Below are 15,197 nucleotides of genomic sequence, written 5' to 3'. Positions count from 1 at the left end.
GTTTGCCGAGTTACTTGAAATTTTTGATATTCTGTGTTACAGGCAAAGGATGGTTTCTTTTGTATAACTTCTGGAAAAAAATGCTGTCCATCACTGGTGTTGCAAGCTGTTCTTCAACCATAACATTTGATGTTGGTATATGTATGGGCAGAACTGAGGAAGTGCTCGGCAGCACATTTGCTACTAAACGGGAAATGTTAGATTGTAGTGTGCTTGCAGGTTCATTTCTAACAACTGTTCTTCTTTTCTTTATAATTGGTGGTGGTCCTGTTAAATGTAATCCTTGTGAAGTTGAAGAACTTGCAGAAAAATAACTGCTCACAACGGATGTTGTACTTGTGACAGTTGATGTAACAGTAAATGAAACAGTATTAGTAGTAGCAGTGTTTGTTGTCACACATGGCACTGCTAGCCCTGTAGCTGTTGAGAGTTGTACAACAGGTAGATAAGCTGATTGGTTGCCAGAAAGAGATCTCTGTCCTGGCAGTGTTATTTTCATTGGAAAGATCGTGGGAACTGCATCTGTCCTGAGAATGAATCTATCTTCAGTGTAAGTGTAAGCATCAGTGGTAAAATGTAATGAGCAAATACGGTATTTGTCTGACACCTTGCCATTCAAGATTTTTTGGACCTCCACCTCCTCTTGTGCCACCACCTGACTCCGAATTCTGTTTAACATGTGCTCCAGCATGTAAATCACCGGAATAGTCTTGCTGATAATGGCATCGTCAGCACTAAACATCTTTGTCGCCATTTCAAAACTGTGCAGAACGGTGCATAGGTCCCTGATCTGAGACCACTCCTCCAGCGTGATTTGCCCCACCTCTGGATCTCGTTGGCCCAGGCAATACGTCAGAACATATTGCACCAGGGCTTGTCGGTGCTGCCACAGTCGCTGCAACATGTGCAGAGTTGAATTCCACCGGGTAGGCCCATCTCATTTTAGCCGGTGAAGTGGCAGGCCCAACGACTTTTGTAGAGATGTAAGTCGCTGAGCTGCGGGATGCGAACGGCGGAAGTGAGCACACAGCGACCGTGCCCTCTGCAGAAGGCCATCTAGTCTAGGATAGTGGGCTAAAAATTGCTGGACAACCAGGTTCCACACGTGAGCCATACAAGGCAAGTGTGTGACATTGCCTCGGCGAAGGGCCGTACCCAGGTTTTCAGCATTGTCGCACATGGCCTTCCCTGGTTTCAGGTCCAGTGGAGACAACCATTCATGAAACTGGTTCTCCAGAGCTGACCACAACTCCTCAGCTGGGTGACTCACATTTCCCAGACATTTCAAAGTAAAAACCGCCTGATGACGTTGAGCCCTGCTGCCAGCATAGTAAGGAGGTGTGCAGGATCCCTTCTGCGCAGTTAGAAAGCTTGTGGCATGACCAGACAGGCTTTGGGTGCAGGTGGAGGACCGAGAGGAGGTTGAGGAGGCAGAAGCAGTGGAGGAACTTTGAGCTAAAGAGGATTGACGCACAACTCGTGGGGACGGCAAGACTTGGACAGCAGCCCCTTGACCTGCTGTCACCATAGTTACCCAGTGCCCAGTCAGCGACATGTAACGCCCCTGTCCATGCCTACTCGTCCAAGTGTCTGTGGTGAAATGCACCCTGTCACACACAGAGTTTCTCAAAGAAGCGGTGATGTTGTGTGCGACATGCTGGTGGAGCGCAGGCACACCTTTCTTTGAGAAGTAGTGCCGACTGGGCATCTGGTACTGGGGCACTGCGACGGACATAAGGTCTCGAAAATCCTCTGTGTCCTCCAGGCGGAAAGGAAGCACTTCTGTAGCCAAGAGCTTGCAGATGGTGAAATTCAACCTCTTAGCTTTCTCATGGCTAGGAGGAAATGTTCTTTTACTTGTCCACATCTGAGGGACCAAGGGCTGGCTGTTGTGCTTAGACGGGGTTGAGAAGGGTGTCCCCGGCAAACTGCCGGTCTGTGAGTTAGATGCAGGTAGACATGTTAGGTTGCCTTGATCCAAAGGTGGTGCTATCGATGTCGGACAGCGCTGAACACAAGCTGGTGTTTCCACCTCCAAAGAAAATGATAATCTGCCAATCACGCTGGCTGTTGCGGGTAAAGAGGTGGCAGGTCTGCGTCCCAAAACAGGTGTGAATGCTGTCCCCCCAGTCACAGAGGATGAAGAAGCCGCGGATGCACAAGATGTGGCAGATGGTGGTTGGTCCGGCCGGCTAGGCCGCATTGTAGCACAGTGAGCTTCCCACTGCAACTTATGCTTCATGTCCATGTGCCGGTTCATGCATGAAGTACTCAAACTATGTATTTTTTGGCCTCTACTTTGCTTTTGCTGGCAAATGTTACAGATAACATGAGTTTGGTCATCTTTATCGATCTGAAAAAATGCCCAGGCTATGCAAGGCTTAGCACCCATGCGACCTGAAGAGCCACCACGACTTGTGGTCAGAGGCAGAGTTGTGTTTGAGGATACAGTTGTTGACGTGCTTCCAGTACTACGTCTCTGTCCATGAAGGCGCAACCTGACCTCATCATCACTAGCATCCTCCTCCACCTCCTCTGCTGACCTCATCTCTTGGCTGACTGTGGGTTAACAGTAAGAGGGATCTTCAACCTCATCATCATCACCCTGTGTGTTATCACACCCGTCGTCCTCAGAGCCAATCTGTTCCTGCCCTGACAAAAAACTATAGTTGTCGCTCCAATCAGGTATTTGAGTCTCATCATCGTCTTCCTCATTGTCTCCACCAACAGGAGTTACAGTTTGGGAACGAGGGTCTACATTATGGTCAGAACCTTCTGCCTCTGGTCCTGGATCTGACTCATAAAGATTCTGGGCATCAGTGCAGATCATTGCCTCGTCTGGATTCACAGAAGCTCTGGAGCCGACCTCTGATTCCCAGGCTATAGTATGAGTAAACAGCTCTGCAGACTCAACCATCTGTTCTACCACATACACAGACGGGCAGCTGAAGATTTGGGAGCTGTGAGGAAGCAAGTGCGATTGGTGTGACTCCTCTGAGGACTGGAGTATTTGTGATGTTGAATTTGAGGTGGAGGAGAGCCCACTTAAAGGAGCACTTGATATCCGTTGAAGCACCTGCTGTTTTTGTGCCTCATCTGGAATTTGTAGCGATTGGCGTGGCCGTAAGAAAGGGATCTTATCACATTGTCCGCTAAAAGAAGTAGACATCTTAGTTTGGCTGGAAGATGGTCTTTCTTCTGCAGATGTTACTGTAGCTTTAACACCTACCCCACGGACACAATCTTTTTTTCCCTTCCCAACACGCCTATTCCCCTTTCCACCAGCAGCAGGCCTTTTTCCACTCATTTTGGTGGTTAACTAATTCACAACTCTGGAGTTGTTTGCACAATAAAACAATGGAGGGGAACCGAGTAGAGCTGAGTGGCCAAACTGTGGTATTAGCCCAAAGTATTGGCTCAGTTAGATGCAGAAAAAAATTATATTGAATTTGCAACCTGATGGAGGTCAGTATAGATGGACTAATAGAAAAAGTCCCACACACTGCTAGAAGCCGAAATATTTTTTCAGAGCTAGATGCAGAAAAAAATTATAATGAATTTGCAACCTGATGGAGGTCAGTATAGATGGACTAATAGAACAAGTCCCACACACTGCTACAAGCTGAAATATTTTTTCAGAGCTAGATGCAGAAAAAAATTATATTGAATTTGCAACCTGATGGAGGTCAGTATAGATGGACTAATAGAACAAGTCCCACGCACTGCTAGAAGCCAAAATATTTTTTCAGAGCTAGATGCGTAAAAAAAATTATATTGAATTTGCAACCTGATGGAGGTCAGTATAGATGGACTAATAGAACAAGTCCCACACACTGCTAGAAGCCGAAATATTTTTTCAGAGCTCGATGCAGAAAAAAATTATATTGAATTTTCAACCTGGTGGAGGTTAGTATAGATGGACTAATAGATCAAGTCCCACACACTGCTACAAGCTGAAATATTTTTTCAGAGCTAGATGCAGAAAAAAATTATATTGAATTTGCAACCTGATGGAGGTCAGTATAGATGGACTAATAGAACAAGTCCCACACACTGCTAGAAGCCTAAATACTTTTTCAGAGCTCGATGCAGAAAAAAATTATATTGAATTTGCAACCTGGAGGAGGTTAGTATAGATGGACTAATAGAATGATGCTATGCCCAAAAGGTTTTACTTCACTAGGTGCACTAAAAAAAATTGTATTCTATACACAGGTGGTGTAGCTTGCAACACAGATAGGCTACTCCACTGACTAACACACTCTGCAATAGACAGAAAGGATTTGCTTTGCTAGATTTAGCCAAATGCTGTGAAAAAAACTTGCATAGCACTGGCACAGACCTGCCTGGCAAAAAGTGATAGGAACTGATGTAACCTAGCCCTGAAAAGGACTGCAATTACAGTTAGTCTTTACTCCCAACCTATCTATTTAAGAGCACAGACCTGCCTGATAAAAGTCGTAGGAAATTATGTAACCTAGTCCTTAAATGGACTGCAATCACAACTCTTCCCTACTCCCAAGCTATCTGTAGATTTGTGCGAAAATTGGCTTGAAATTAACAAAGTATAGCGCACACAGCAACAGCGGTGCCGTCTAACACGCTGCTGCAGCAGTGAGAAAATGGTGGCGACGGGGAAAATGGCTGGGTCTTATAGGGCAAGGACATGTGACATACACTGCCAATGACACATGCCCTTGCTTGTGTGAAAAAAAGCAGTTCGCTCCGTGTGTGCGCTGCTGATAGGCTGACTGACTGCACCGCCCCACTGTAAATGCGGGGAAGAGAAAAAAAAATGGAGATCGTCATTATTTCTGCAGATATCCATCCCCTGCCCCTCCCCCCGCCCCGCTGTACACTCAAACTGCGTATTAACATTAATTTTCAGCATTACTGAGAAAAAATCCAGTTATGATTTTGGTGCACGAACAGTTATCGAACATAACCTCGAACAGCCAAATTTTTTTCAAATCGTTCGTGTTTGCCAAACGGCTCGAACACCGCCCAAAACAGCTCGAATTTGAGATTGGCGAACAGTTCGAGTCGAACACCGCTCATCTCTAGTTAAAAGCTGTCTTCCATTCATCTCCATCCTTTATCCGCAGCAAATTATATGCTCCACGACGGTCAATCTTAGAAAACCATTTAGCTCCAGTCAATTGGTTAAACAAATCCGTAATAAGTGGTAACGGGTAAGGATTGCATACAGTGATTTTATTAATCTCCCGAAAATCCAGACATGGCCTCAGACCCCCATCCTTCTTTTTGACAAAAAAGAACCCAACCGCCACAGGAGACTTAGAGGGTCTTATGTGACCTGCAGCTAAACTAGTTTGAAGGTACTCCTTCAAAGCCCCCATCTCGGGAAAGGTCAAATTAAACAACCAGCTCTTAGGGAGCTTATCATCAAGGACGAAATCAATAGCGCAATCGTAATCTCTATGAGGTGGTAAAGCTTTCGACTCCACCTCCGAAAAAACCCTCCAAAAATCCTGAATGGGTTGAGGTAACTCCCCCTTCACAACAGCCGCAATGTGAACATTACAACACTTAACATAAGACTCCTGACCCCAGGATCTTATGGAACCAGATGACCAGTCCTGCAAAGGATTATGCACTTTTAACCAGGGCAACCCCAGGATGACCGGGGAAGGCCACTTAGCAAGTACATATCAGTCAATCTGTTCCTGATGTTCCATATTTATAGTAAGCGGAAACCCAGTGACCTTTTGAAGAATGCTCCCATGCTCCAGGGGAGTATTATCAATCGCCACCACAGGAAAAGGAGACGACAAAGGTTCAGAATCAAACTTAAACTTTTCAAGAAATTGTTGATCAATCAAATTAAGTGCAGAACCACAAAAAACTGAAACTCAATCAAACGACCCTGATAGGTGCTATTACCAGGAAAAAACACCCCAGCAGAACGTAAAAACGCAATGTGAATGGGAGTGTTATTTCTACTGACCATTTTTTTTCCTTTCTTTAAGCGAACCTCACATTGCTTTAAAAAATGATCAGCCTTACCGCAATACAAGCAAAGTCCCTCACGGGATGACATTACCCCAGTGTTGGCAGGAATATCATGAGAAACAGAATCCATCAATGCAGGAAACTTTTCCTCATCCTGTCTAGCCCTCAACCTTCTATCCACACGGATAGCTAACTGCATGGCAACTTGCAGAGTATCAGGTGCAGGGAGTGCAATGAGCAAATCTTTAACCCTTTCACTCAAGCCTGCCAGGAACTGAAACTTGAGTGCAGGGTCATTCCACCTGACCTCTGCAGACCCTCGTCTGAACAGGGTGCAATAACTCTCAGCATCAAGAGAACCCTGTTTGAGATGTCTGAACTCTGCCTCAGCTGATGCAACCCAATCAGGATGATCATATAGCAAACCCATGGCATCAAAAAATGCCTCCACAGACGTCAGACAATGATCATCAGGAGACAAGGAAAACGCCCAGATTTGAGGTTCCTTACGCAATAGAGGCATAATAATTCCTACACGCTGTAGTTCAATACCAAAAGATCTAGGTCTGAGCCGAAAATACAACAAACAAGCATTTTTAAATGAAAAAAATCCTGTCGTTTCCCCGAGAAACACTCAGGTAATCCTACCTTAGGTTCTTCATAGCGTTCTGCAGGGTATTTACTCATGTACTACTGAAGATCGGCAACTTCCAAAGTCAACCCTTGCAAGTGTTGAGCAAGCTCCTGGATGGTAACCATACTGAAGAAAATCCAGGAAAGGGAGAGGAGAAGAAAAAAAAACAACTTTTTTTTTTTTTTAAACGCGGCTGGATATACTGTTATGTTCTGCAACTTAGAATTAAAGAATAGGAGGGAAAAGCTGTCCCTGCACTGAGACTCAGCTTTACCCTATGCTGGGGTGGGTGCCCTATTCCTTATGAATAGCCCCACCGAAACTCCTGCACTGAACTCAAACAAAGACTTGTAGGACGGGGAAAGGGGTCCCTAAAAGATCTAAGGACTGGGAGCAAAAGCAGGAGACCTCCTAACGGAAAAGATAGTTGCAGTAACGAAAATTAAAGGAAACAAAACTGGTGGAACAAGAAGTCCCAGGATAACAATAGTCCAAAGCAAGAAGAACTAAACCAGGCTACTTAGCCAGGGGTCGAGCGTTACAACATTGATGTCCAGCAGGGAAGGGGGGCCAGGTGCTGGGTAATAAAGAGTGCAGAGATCATGTGACCAAGAAACCCAGCACCAGAGGAAAAGGCTAGAAGCCAGCAAACCACAACAAGATGTCCGATAGTAAAACAACATAAACTCTAACACCAGAACGTTAGTTGTGCCCTCAATAAAGCAGTTACTGGGAAAGTCCACCTAACCACGGACACGTGGAAAAGTGCTTTTGGGCAGGTACGGTACATCTCACTGATGGCACACTGGGTTAATATAGTTGAATCCAGGACCCTGTCTGACCTTGGGGTGGAACACGTCCTCCCGATGCTGAGGATTGCGAGCCTTGGGTAAATCAGGGTTGCCCCCGCATTCTACAGCTCCTGCACCTCCTCCTCCTCTTCAGCCTCCATCTCTGAAATGACCACATCAGTCAGAAGCTGGAAGCACTGCAGCACTGCCTCGGCCAAGCGGCAACAGGCTGTGCTGAAGCAAATATGCTTAGGTGACTAACCGCAAACCGCTGAAGAGTTGACAGCTCTAAAAAAGCAGGCCGATTTGCTGCTGTCACCGCTGAATCTACAGTCAGGCATGGTCGTGTGTGATGGATAGCCTGAGGAGAGGGAGGATGAGGAGGAGGATGAGGAGTAGAGCATGGTCAGTCATCCTCTTGGTGAGGACACGGAAGTCTTGCCTGTTAGCAGTCTGGCACACATGGCTGAGTTTATGTTGCGCTGCATTTCCCGTGACCCTCGCGTTGTCCAAATTTTGGGTGACAGACATTACTAGTTGTTGACACTTCTATACCCACCCTACAAGGAGAACTTTAGATCTCTCATTCCCGTGGCGGACAGGTCTACTAAAATGGTGCAGTACCAGAAGACCCTTGTTGTGGAATTATTTAAAAAATTCCCATCTGAAAACACTGGCGGCAGAGGTCACAGTTCTTTGTACAACCAAGCAGTACAGGCAAGAGAGACACAAATATGATCCATCAGAGGCAGGAGAACACTGTCAAAGGTCTGGGAGAGCTTTTTCAGACCCTCCCAACACACAGGCCCTGATGCGCGTTGGGAGGGTCTGAAAAAGGAGGGATAATTTTTAGAAAATGCTGAAGGAGTACCTTTGCCGACAGTACCAATGTCCTCTGTGATTCCTCTGTACCTCATAATTTCTGGGTATCTAATCTGGACACGTGATATGAACTGGCTCTCTATGTCTTAGAGGTCATGGCATGCCCTGCCGCTAGCGTTTTGTCAGAGCAGGCTTTTAGTGCCACCGGGGGCATTATAACTGATAGGCGCATCCGCCTGTCAACTGAAAATGCTGACAGCCTGAGTCTTATAAAAATGAACAAGGTCTTTTTTGGGCCAGACTTCTCAACACCACCGAATGATAGCAGCAGAACATAAATTCAAATCCAGTGTCTTTTTTTTGGGAGGTCTATTCCCGTGCACCTCTTCACACGTAGACATGGGTATATGCTTCCTGATTTTGTTCTCTTTCTGTTGTCCTCCACCTGCTCCTTCTCCTCATCCTCCTCCACCATACCACCAGGGTGACCGTGATGCAACACCTACATAATTTTTTAAGGGAATTTATGATGCCAGTGGAGAATGTTTTTAGAGGCCTACCTCTAACATTCTGTAAGATATACATTATGTTTATGTATTCCCCAGCTATTGCCAGTATAGGAGAGACACTCCTTATCAATAGTAACAATTTTTTGAATGAGGACCTCCTCTACATCTCTTCAAAGGGGTATTGGAATGCATCCAATATTTTGGCAGCCCTTACATTCACCGCGTAGGCAATAACAGTATAGGAGACACACTTCCTAATAATGGGAACATTTTTTTTACTGAGACCTCCCTCTATGACTCTTCAAAGGAGTATTGGGATGCGTCCAAATTTTGGGCAGCCCTTGCATTCACTGCATAGGCAATAACAGTATAGGAGACACGCTTCCTAATAATGGGAACATTTTTTTTTACTGAGGCCCTCTTCTATGTCTCTCCAAAAGGGTATTGGGATACGTCAAAATTTTGGGCAGCCCTTGCAGTCACTGCATACACAATAACTGTATAGCAGAACCGTTCCTTTATAATGGGAACGTTTTGTTACTTAGGCCTTCCTCTATGTCTCTTCAAAGGGGTATTGGAGTGTGTCCAAATTTTTGGCAGCCCTGACAGTCACTGCATATGCAATAACAGTATAGGAGACACACTCCTTTATAATGGGAACATATTGTTTTCTGAGGCCCTCCTCTACGTCTTCAAAGGGATATTGGAGTGCGTCTTAATTTTAGGCACCCCTTGAAGTCACTGCATACACTATAAAAGTATAGGTGACCCGCTACTTAATAATGGGAACAACAAAGCATAGTGCCGCTGATGGCCCTCTAACAAAAGTGAGAGCCGACTGCTGGATTTTTAACAATAGTAAGATAGTAAATAGACTTTGTGACTTTCAGAGTCCCTCCTTCATAAATGAAATAGGATGGGTCCGATCATGTCTCACACACCACATGGCCAGATAAGGTAGTAAAATATCAAAATGACATTTGCTGGTAAATGTATTTTTCACCATTGAAAGCAATGCAAAAGTGCAAAAATGCATCAAAAATGCTATGTGTGAACATAGCCCAAGGTGTGGAGGAACATTTTTGTTTTTTGGTTATTTATTTTGCCTTATATACAAGCCATTACCCTAGAAAGGTTGTTCCTTAACATTTTGCACTGGAAAATCCTTATTGGTTTTGTTTTTGTATGTTTTATTGTGAGCCCGTATTGGCGTAATACTCTGACAACATTGTTCACAGAAGTGACCTGGGAGACAGAGATGCTTCCAGGGGTCTTCCTCATGCTGTTCCCTTGTCATTTGAGCACTATTCCCATTAATCAGGGCAATTTTTAGGCCTCCTGCCACAGGAAAAATGCTCGAGTTTCCTATAGACTTACATTGGGCCCGTTGCTCGGGTCGAGCACTCGAGCATTCCAATTTGCTCGACCCGAGCAATGAGCCCCCTAGCATTTTAGTGCTTGCTCATCACTAATCCATAACAATCTGTACAAGCTTATTAAACTTCAAAATAATCAAGTTATTTTCTTATGGACAGGGGAAAAAGTGTAGTAATGATAAGAGCCAGCAGATGGAATAAAAAAAGTCTTCTTTATTGCAAATCAATAAAATTACTAGTAAAAAATCAAGCAAAAGTTAAACATTGCAAACACTTCTGCACTCCACCACTGGAATGTAGTGGTCCCAGTAAAAATGCTGAGAACACAAATTAGACTGTAAGGAGTGCATGAAACATAACAACCCCTTCATGTAATGATTTGGGCTGCATTTACCAGAATAACAACAAACTTATAAAGATAAATAATTGACACTTAAAACCAAAAATGAGTTAAGCGGGTTGGCCACAGCTTTTGTTTAACCAAAAAACACAATAAATATATTGCCAAAAAAAACTTTCACTGTCCCTGGCCATTTTTCATTATTTATACCATTCCTTTAGACCAACAAATTCCAAAGACCAACCATTGTTGTACAGCAGACCTTGCAAATAAACATTATCGGGCATGGATGAGAACCGCCATGGAGGAAGTCAATGTAAACCTACATTGTGTTCAGACCAAGTCCACCTGAAAACATCAAGGCTCTTTCCAAACCTGCTTGCAAACCAGATAGGAAAATATCTATCTCTATTTCATTCAGATTGACAACATCCTTCCTAAGTACATCCTTATTATCCCCTTCTAGATCCCTGTGCCTAACAACTACACCACCTTTGGCCAGGACTTGTTTTGAAACTCTAACATTGAGCAATCTTCTGGCCCTTTCAACTCCTGATATACTCCAGGCCTTACGCCAATTGATCCTGGGCACTCTTTCCAACAAAACAATAGGGGCAGATGTAAAGAATTAATTGAATTTTGAAAAATCTTGTTTCATCAAGGCCAACAAATGTTCAACCTTTGTCTTCCACAAGTCGTTACCTCCCACATATATTTTGAGTATAACCTTACCTCCAAACTGCCTGTTACATTGCACGACCATTGGAAGAACCTGTCCATTGAAGCCTCTAACACCCTTTCAAAAAAAACAAAATTGTGAATTGCCCAGCTTAAGTCCGCCAGTAAGGGTGTCTGCTCTCTTCTCTGCTCAGAAAATGAGTGAGTGTCGTATAACAAATACCATTTTTGCCTTTATAAGCCCTGCAAAAAGAGAAGCAATGATCCTTAAAAACATTGGAAAAAAACACATTCCACTCTTTATAGCTTACAGTAAGTAAAACAAAAAAAAAAGACCAACAAAAGACTTTGACCAGACTTTGACCCCAAGATCGGGACGGATGTAAAACACTCCGATTTAAATCTGCGTAGTGCTTTTACTTCCCTGACTGACATGCCACACGCATCTTCAGTTGTTGCTGCTCTGATACAGTAGCCTTTTCTATAACTGCTGATACCCGATCAACATTGCGATTATGGTCAAGAGCAGCAAGCTGCGTTCGAGGTACCATGGCATCTATGAAGTAGTGTACCCTTCTGGTCCTGTACTTGAGGCAAAGGCTATGATATATCTCAAGTTCACCGGTATGACAAAAATATGTAATTTGATGGAGATATCATAAAAGTGTCTTGTTCAGCACAATGTTTTTCAGAAGGTCCATTGCTTGGGATTTGTCCAACAGCCACTTGGTTTTCTGAATGTCCTCCTCAGAAAGTAGTGGATGTGAGCAACTTGTATATTGTTCTGGTCCCTCCCATTCATGGACATTCTGAACATGCTGAATGACTGATTTCCATTGGCTTACTAACTCGTCGCCATTCTCACCACATGTATGTGCACACCACCATATATGGTTTTTAATGGATTGCATCCAATTACCAAGGATAGCACATTCCCGTGATTTTGATGCCGTGAAAAGTTTGTTTCCAACAGATTTAGCAAGGTGCCAGACATCGAACTGATGGTCAATGTGCGAATATTTTTCTGGCATTATCTTACAAATGGACGTATGCAATGACATGGATGTCGACACCCTGTTCTAAAAGTTTATCAACAGTGCTCTCAAAGCCTTTTTTTCAGGTGCAACAAAGGAGACATTTGGAACTACTTTCTCTACAGAGAAAGCACATATTTTTTGCGATGCTAAATCCATGAGAGAGTATATGCAGTATTTTGCTGAATATCCTCGACTATCGCACTGTCCATCTCCTGCTAAACAGACCGATTTCTGTTTAATTTCACCTAGAACTTGCTTTTTTTTCCTTCTGCCACTGATGGTCTATAGCAGGGAAGAAAAAGTCAGTTTGGTTTTGGTAATGTGTTGATTTACCAATAGCCTTCATTTTTAATATTTTGAAACACTGCTGCATCTTCAAAAAACTTGAGCCACTCAACAGCACTGCAGCAGACAACATGACATTGCCAATGGGCCAAAGACCATGTTTCGGTTGACTCTCACCAAAATTTCAAGACATGACCATTGATGCATTTTACTTCAATACTGACCATACTTTCATCATATTTTTTTTTAAGACCAACTAGTTGGCCGGTACATGTCTGGCTGGATTGACAGGGAACTAATGCAAGCAAGGATCTCAGTGAGCAATCAAATAGTAAGTATTTTGGTTCAAGAGCATGGTTTTCACATACATGACACAAGTCTTCAAAATCATCATTCACCTCCCATTCCTCATCGCTCTTGACTATAAAACTGTCCTCACTCTCTTCCTCAGTCAGATACATGAAAAGTTTCATCCCCTGGTTCCACCACAGTGGAGAAGGTTTCTTCACTAGGTTCTAAGGGAGGTTGTAATTGTAAATCAATAGTGTTTGAGGGTCCTGCACATTCTTAATGGGGGACAAAGGAAAAACACCCTCCATGATTGGTGTCAGTTCAGTGAAATGACAATTATCATCAGTTGGAGTATCTTGGGCTTCTATCTCCATTTGAGCATAATTGTGTTCACTAAGGAAAGCTAGCTGCAATTTTTTGGGGTTAACTTTCATGGGAGTTGAGGTGAATACAGGTTGAATTACATGTTTTATTGTGGCTTCTACCTCTGAAGAAGGATATCTATGATGCTCCTCACTTCCACAGCTAACATCTGGACAAGATCTTTTTGCAGACTGTTTCTTTGGTGAATGCTTCATATCTACCTCAGAGTCAAAACTTGACTCACAAAGCAATTGATCTGGATTTAAAAGGGTAATTGTAACATCTGGATCCTCTTCTCGTAGCTGTGTTCTTTTAGGTGCGATCATTGTACGTCAGTGTTTTCGTTTAAATTGATTCTGAGTTTGCCGAGTTACTTGAAATTTTTGATATTCTGTGTTACAGGCAAAGGATGGTTTCTTTTGTATAACTTCTGGAAAAAAAATGCTGTCCATCACTGGTGTTGCATGCTGTTCTTCAACCATAACATTTGATGTTGGTATATGTATGGGCAGAACTGAGGAAGTGCTCGGCAGCACATTTGCTACTAAACGGGAAATGTTAGATTGTAGTGTGCTTGCAGATTCATTTCTAACAACTGTTCTTCTTTTCTTTATAATTGGTGGTGGTCCTGTTAACTGTAATCCTTGTGAAGTTGAAGAACTTGCAGAAAAATAACTGCTCACAACGGATGTTGTACTTGTGACAGTTGATGTAACAGTAAATGAAACAGTATTAGTAGTAGCAGTGTTTGTTGTCACACATGGCACTGCTAGCCCTGTAGCTGTTGAGAGTCGTACAACAGGTAGATGAGCTGATTGGTTGCCAGAAAGAGATCTCTGTCCTGGCAGTGTTATTTTCATTGGAAAGATCGTGGGAACTGCATCTGTCCTGAGAATGAATCTATCTTCAGTGTAAGTGTAAGCATCAGTGGTAAAATGTAATGAGCAAATACGGTATTTGTCTGACACCTTGCCATTCAAGATTTTTTGGACCATTTGGTTAACATTCAAATCGTATTGCCCAGTTTTCATGATCCATTGATGAATTCTCTCTGACTGCTATGGGAACACATGGAGATTGATTGAGGAATCACGTTTCCTACCTCTGGATGTACAACCTTTTACAATGCAAGATGGTATTGTGCTGTCCCCATCATGGCCTCTTTCAGCGTGTATGATACAGACCCCTTAGGTAATTTTTGGAAAACGTTGCACATTGTGCAATGGTGAAACTTGTACTCCCTATCTCTACTGTATCTATTCTAATAACTGCAAAATGTATTGTGAGGACCCCATCACGGCCTCTTTCAGAGTGTATGATACAGACCCCTTTGGTAATTTTTGGAAACCTTTGTACATTGTGCAATGGTGAAACTTGTACTCTCAGTCTCTATATACTCTATTATTATATTTTTTTTATTGTGTTGCCCTTCTCATGGTCTCTTTCAGCGTGTATCTGGGAGCCTGATGTTGATTTTTGAGTCTGCACTTGGACTTTGTGGAACATCAATGCATTAATATGCTCCACACACTTCTTCAGGTTTCAGCCTTACACAGAATAATAATATGAGTAATGAAACATGCTCTATATATGCTGCTAGTTTGAAAATCTTACCCACACATCCCTTTATGAAGGGAAATTTGACATAATACCTGTTAGAACACGCCATATACTGCTGACATATGCAGCACAACAGTAGGTGGGCGGAATGCCTGGGTACAATATCTGTATCTGAGGGTGAAACCACTGGCCCTTCCCCTGTGCTAAAGCCTTCCCAATCTGCTGTCCAAGAAGCAGGCACTGATGTCTCTTGCCCACAACCTGCAGTTGCACGTACAGTAAGAATATTCAGCAACCATGTCCACTTTTTGGTCCCAGCCCAGTGTTCAGTTTTCCCTTGTCAGCATATATGTCTCTTCCCAAATTGTTAGTTAGATAGGGCATACATATTCGTTAACACTTTATATAGTCCGGTGCTGGACAAAGACCATTCCTGGCTTTTCCAGGCTCCTAATTGAGACTTGTGTCTCTTTATTAAACTGTTGCTTTCCTTAAATTGTAAAAATTTTGGTAAAAAAAATAAATGGTGTTGGGGTAT

The sequence above is a fragment of the Phyllobates terribilis genome, unplaced genomic scaffold, assembly GCF_046119375.1.
Source record: "Phyllobates terribilis strain yellow unplaced genomic scaffold, ASM4611937v1 Scaffold_10__3_contigs__length_209671492, whole genome shotgun sequence".
NCBI lineage: Eukaryota > Metazoa > Chordata > Amphibia > Anura > Dendrobatidae > Phyllobates > Phyllobates terribilis.
This window is presented reverse-complemented; position numbering follows the sequence as displayed.